The sequence below is a fragment of the Schistocerca cancellata genome, unplaced genomic scaffold (assembly GCF_023864275.1).
Source record: "Schistocerca cancellata isolate TAMUIC-IGC-003103 unplaced genomic scaffold, iqSchCanc2.1 HiC_scaffold_681, whole genome shotgun sequence".
NCBI classification, from domain to species: domain Eukaryota; kingdom Metazoa; phylum Arthropoda; class Insecta; order Orthoptera; family Acrididae; genus Schistocerca; species Schistocerca cancellata.
Window position 1 is genome coordinate 10,001 of NW_026046692.1, and position 5,000 is coordinate 15,000.

General features: G+C 53.5%; 1 non-coding gene across 1 annotated transcript in view; it reads right to left on the minus strand.

Annotated features, from left to right (window-relative positions):
- The window catches only part of LOC126139204 (small subunit ribosomal RNA), a 1,909-nt gene extending 1,432 nt beyond the window's left edge, over positions 1 to 477 (minus strand). The window contains exon 1 of the ribosomal RNA XR_007528638.1: positions 1 to 477. This exon is cut by the window's left edge and continues 1,432 nt beyond it. This is a non-coding gene — a ribosomal RNA (small subunit ribosomal RNA).
- Between the last annotated feature and the right edge of the window lie 4,523 nt (positions 478 to 5,000).

Sequence of the window (5,000 nt, forward strand, 5' to 3'; positions counted from 1 at the left end):
TCCCCGTGCCGGGAGTGGGTAATTTGCGCGCCTGCTGCCTTCCTTGGATGTGGTAGCCGTTTCTCAGGCTCCCTCTCCGGAATCGAACCCTGATTCCCCGTTACCCGTTACAACCATGGTAGGCGCAGAACCTACCATCGACAGTTGATAAGGCAGACATTTGAAAGATGCGTCGCCGGTACGAGGACCGTGCGATCAGCCCAAAGTTATTCAGAGTCACCAAGGCAAACGGACCGGACGAGCCGACCGATTGGTTTTGATCTAATAAAAGCGTCCCTTCCATCTCTGGTCGGGACTCTGTTTGCATGTATTAGCTCTAGAATTACCACAGTTATCCAAGTAACGTGGGTACGATCTAAGGAACCATAACTGATTTAATGAGCCATTCGCGGTTTCACCTTAATGCGGCTTGTACTGAGACATGCATGGCTTAATCTTTGAGACAAGCATATGACTACTGGCAGGATCAACCAGGGAGCTGCGTCAACTAGAGCTGAGCAGCCGGCCGCCCGGGAGTGTGTCCCAGGGGCCCGCGCGAACACGCAAGCGTCCGCTCAATTATTCTGCAAACAGGAGGAGGCTGAGCTCCCCTGCACAATACACCTCGAAACCCTCTCAGGTCCCGGCGGCGCGCAGCGCCGTCCTAAGTACTTGGTCGGGTTCGAGAGAGGCGCAATCGCCCGGAGTTAGGCGAGTAGACGCTTTAGGTGCGACCACCCGTGCTCCCAACTGAGCTTGCCGCTGCCGACAGAGGCCCGGGAGCGTGCTGTCGTGGCATTGCCGGCGGGAGACAACACGCGCCACCTACGGTGACCGGCAGCTCCAACGCCAGCGCCACAGAAGGGCAAAGGCCCCACGTGGGTGCCGAAGCGAACTCTCCCAGCACAGCGCACGTGCCAACACGTCTGCACAACTGCGATACAAACCACCAGCGAGAACCGCTGGGGCGACCGAGCAGCAGACGGCGTCGCGGCGCCGAGTGCCGGGCGGCGGCGCATCCTCAACGCACACAGTCCTCAGTCGGACCAGCACACTGCAGATGTCCACCGCGCTTCGCACCGGGCCCGCGAGGACCCACTTTGGCCGCCCGGCGCCGCGCGCAGGGTGCCCCGGCGCGCAGCTGCGCCGCCTGCCGCGTCCGTCGGCCGGCGCGCCTGCCACTGGGCGCCCCCACCAGCCGGCTGTAGCGCGTGCGCCCACGCACCGCGCGGCCAGCACGCCGGGCGGCCCCCCCCTCACCGGCCGGGGACGGTCCCGCCCAGCCACCGCCGCGTATCGCTTCACACACAGATTTGCCCTTACTGATTTACCTCCAGCAACAACAACCGCACCACAATGGGTTTACCAGTTGTTCATTTGCGTAACGTCACCAGCAAACGTAGACGTCCATCCCAGTTTGCAAATGCAACGATTATTGCATACCTGTCTGTTAGGTGTCACGACACACTACGTCTGCCCACATACACGCAACAAAATGTGCACGACTAGAGAACACGTGGGAGGTGGCCCCCTACGTATGCGATGTCCATTACGAGACCGACTGTCAACCAGCATCTGTACCATGTCGCAGATGTGGAACGCGGTGCACCATGCTATCACACTGTGTGAGAAGAGACGACTACGTTTGAATACACGCGCCACTACATCAACAGACGGCTCATGCTGATCGCCATCCAGGGCGTCCGTTACTCCCACACGTCTCTATGGCGTACCACACTGCAATGTAGCTGTTATGGGGAGACGGCACGTGGCTGAGTGCACAACATTTGGACCGTATGGTTCGCTGTTGTTGGGCGCAGTCGTTGTACAGTCACACATGTGCCACAGCGTATCATTCAGTACATACGGACCTATGTGCAGTACAATGTGAGGGTTAAGCTTACGACATCAGCGGACAGTGGACACAGGCCGTACCACGACGTAGACTGAGCGCTTCGACATGCGAATGCCAGTGAACAGCTGCGAAGGGCATTGAACACGCAAGCACCTGAACGACCAGCGTGCGAAGGCAGGGGGGAGGGGGGGGGCGATGTACATCCTGCAGTCGTCCACATTACAGTGTACAGCGGGAGCATGTAAAAAGTAAGCAACACTTGCGAAGTGTTGAACATGAAACGATACACAAGAGGGTGGGCGGTGCGAGTAGCGAACTATATTCAGAGGGTTGTGGTTAGACAACACTGGATTAATGTAACGTGTCATATGCCAATTACAGAGCAGGTTAAGGCACAACTTGGGTTAGGTTAAGGCACAACTTGGGTTAGGTTAAGGCACAACTTGGGTTAGGTTAAGGCACAACTTGGGTTAGGTTAAGGCACAACTTGGGTTAGGTTAAGGCACAACTTGGGTTAGGTTAAGGCACAACTTGGGTTAGGTTAAGGCACAACTTGGGTTAGGTTAAGGCACAACTTGGGTTAGGTTAAGGCACAACTTGGGTTAGGTTAAGGCACAACTTGGGTTAGGTTAAGGCACAACTTGGGTTAGGTTAAGGCACAACTTGGGTTAGGTTAAGGCACAACTTGGGTTAGGTTAAGGCACAACTTGGGTTAGGTTAAGGCACAACTTGGGTTAGGTTAAGGCACAACGTGGGTTAGGTTAAGGCACAACGTGGGTTAGGTTAAGGCACAACGTGGGTTAGGTTAAGGCACAACGTGGGTTAGGTTAAGGCACAACGTGGGTTAGGTTAAGGCACAACGTGGGTTAGGTTAAGGCACAACGTGGGTTAGGTTAAGGCACAACGTGGGTTAGGTTAAGGCACAACGTGGGTTAGGTTAAGGCACAACGTGGGTTAGGTTAAGGCACAACGTGGGTTAGGTTAAGGCACAACTTGGGTTAGGTTAAGGCACAACTTGGGTTAGGTTAAGGCACAACTTGGGTTAGGTTAAGGCACAACTTGGGTTAGGTTAAGGCACAACTTGGGTTAGGTTAAGGCACAACTTGGGTTAGGTTAAGGCACAACTTGGGTTAGGTTAAGGCACAACTTGGGTTAGGTTAAGGCACAACTTGGGTTAGGTTAAGGCACAACTTGGGTTAGGTTAAGGCACAACTTGGGTTAGGTTAAGGCACAACTTGGGTTAGGTTAAGGCACAACTTGGGTTAGGTTAAGGCACAACTTGGGTTAGGTTAAGGCACAACTTGGGTTAGGTTAAGGCACAACTTGGGTTAGGTTAAGGCACAACTTGGGTTAGGTTAAGGCACAACTTGGGTTAGGTTAAGGCACAACTTGGGTTAGGTTAAGGCACAACTTGGGTTAGGTTAAGGCACAACTTGGGTTAGGTTAAGGCACAACTTGGGTTAGGTTAAGGCACAACTTGGGTTAGGTTAAGGCACAACTTGGGTTAGGTTAAGGCACAACTTGGGTTAGGTTAAGGCACAACTTGGGTTAGGTTAAGGCACAACTTGGGTTAGGTTAAGGCACAACTTGGGTTAGGTTAAGGCACAACTTGGGTTAGGTTAAGGCACAACTTGGGTTAGGTTAAGGCACAACTTGGGTTAGGTTAAGGCACAACGTGGGTTAGGTTAAGGCACAACGTGGGTTAGGTTAAGGCACAACGTGGGTTAGGTTAAGGCACAACGTGGGTTAGGTTAAGGCACAACGTGGGTTAGGTTAAGGCACAACGTGGGTTAGGTTAAGGCACAACGTGGGTTAGGTTAAGGCACAACGTGGGTTAGGTTAAGCACAAATTGCGTTACATTGCGGTACAAATTGCGTTACATTGCGGTACAAATTGCGTTACGAATTTGGTTAGGTTAAGGTGCAAAATGGGTTAGGTTAAGGTGCGAAATGGGTTGGATTACAGTACACAACGTGGTAAGAGCGTGTGTTGGGGGGGGGGGGCCGAGGTTCGTTGGTAGTGATCATTGTAAGTGAATGTCGGAGGCAGCGTCAGTATGTCACAGCAGTTATGTCTCGTCAGGATGCGCTTATGCGCTTTTCGCTCGTGACTGGAGGCGCGCCGCGTCTGTGGTTGCGGCAAGGGAGCGGCAGACCTGTGTGATTCATTCCTGCCATTGTTTCTGTGCCGTAACAGGAGGCAGTGAGGTGGTGTTGGGTGCACCCCTGTGTAGGACATGTGTGGGTGTTGGTGGCTTATCTGAGCAATTGTGGATGTCGGACGGGTGGGATATTCTATTTTAGAATTGGACCCCCTGGTGTGGTTATCATAGTGTGGATGGTGTACTGTGGCGGAGAGGATGCACCGGACGTTGGTCCATGCTGGTGCTTACATATTGTATCTGTGTCTGTTACAGGCAGAGAGTAATGTGTGATAGAGTGTCTCGCTGAGGTGTGGTTCATATTGTGTGCACAGACTTACAGCATGTATAGGGACAGCGGGAATTTGGCATATTGGATATAACTCTTCGTGAAACGCAAGATATAGGGGTGGATTGCAACGTACGAGTGCGGGAAGAGTCCGCCGTTCATCCGCTGGAGTTGCGATTTCGGCGGTTGGGGTGGGGCACGTGCGGGTGCGGGTGGAGTGATTGTCGGTTGACTACTTCGTGCGACGCAGGCACTGGCGTTCGGGTTCCTGTGGTGGACAGATGATGCAGGCTTTGTGGGTGGCGTCGGAAAATGGGTACTGTGGGACCTAGCGATGTCGTAGTCGGGGTGGCGTCTCATAGATGGCGGTATCGTCGGTGCAGCAGGTCATGTTTCGGGAGACTTGCAGATGGCGGTATTTAGTTTTCGTGTTGCGCGCGACATGGTGGACGTAGTGTCGTCCGATTCGCGTAGATGGGGCTATTGCATGTGGTTTCGTCACATTGTCATAGATGGCGATGCTGTGGTTTGGCAGTATGGTTGGTGTAGTTCCGTTGGATTCCTGTAGATGGAGGTGTCGTTTCTGGGCCAGACGGCAATGTAGTTTGGTCACATTCTCATAGATGGCTGTGTTGTGTCTGTGGGTGGCGGTGTCAGCGTCGTCCCATAGAGGGCGGTATGGTCTGTTTATTGTGGACGTTGATGTCAGGACCAGAGGGCGCGCGCGAACCGTTGC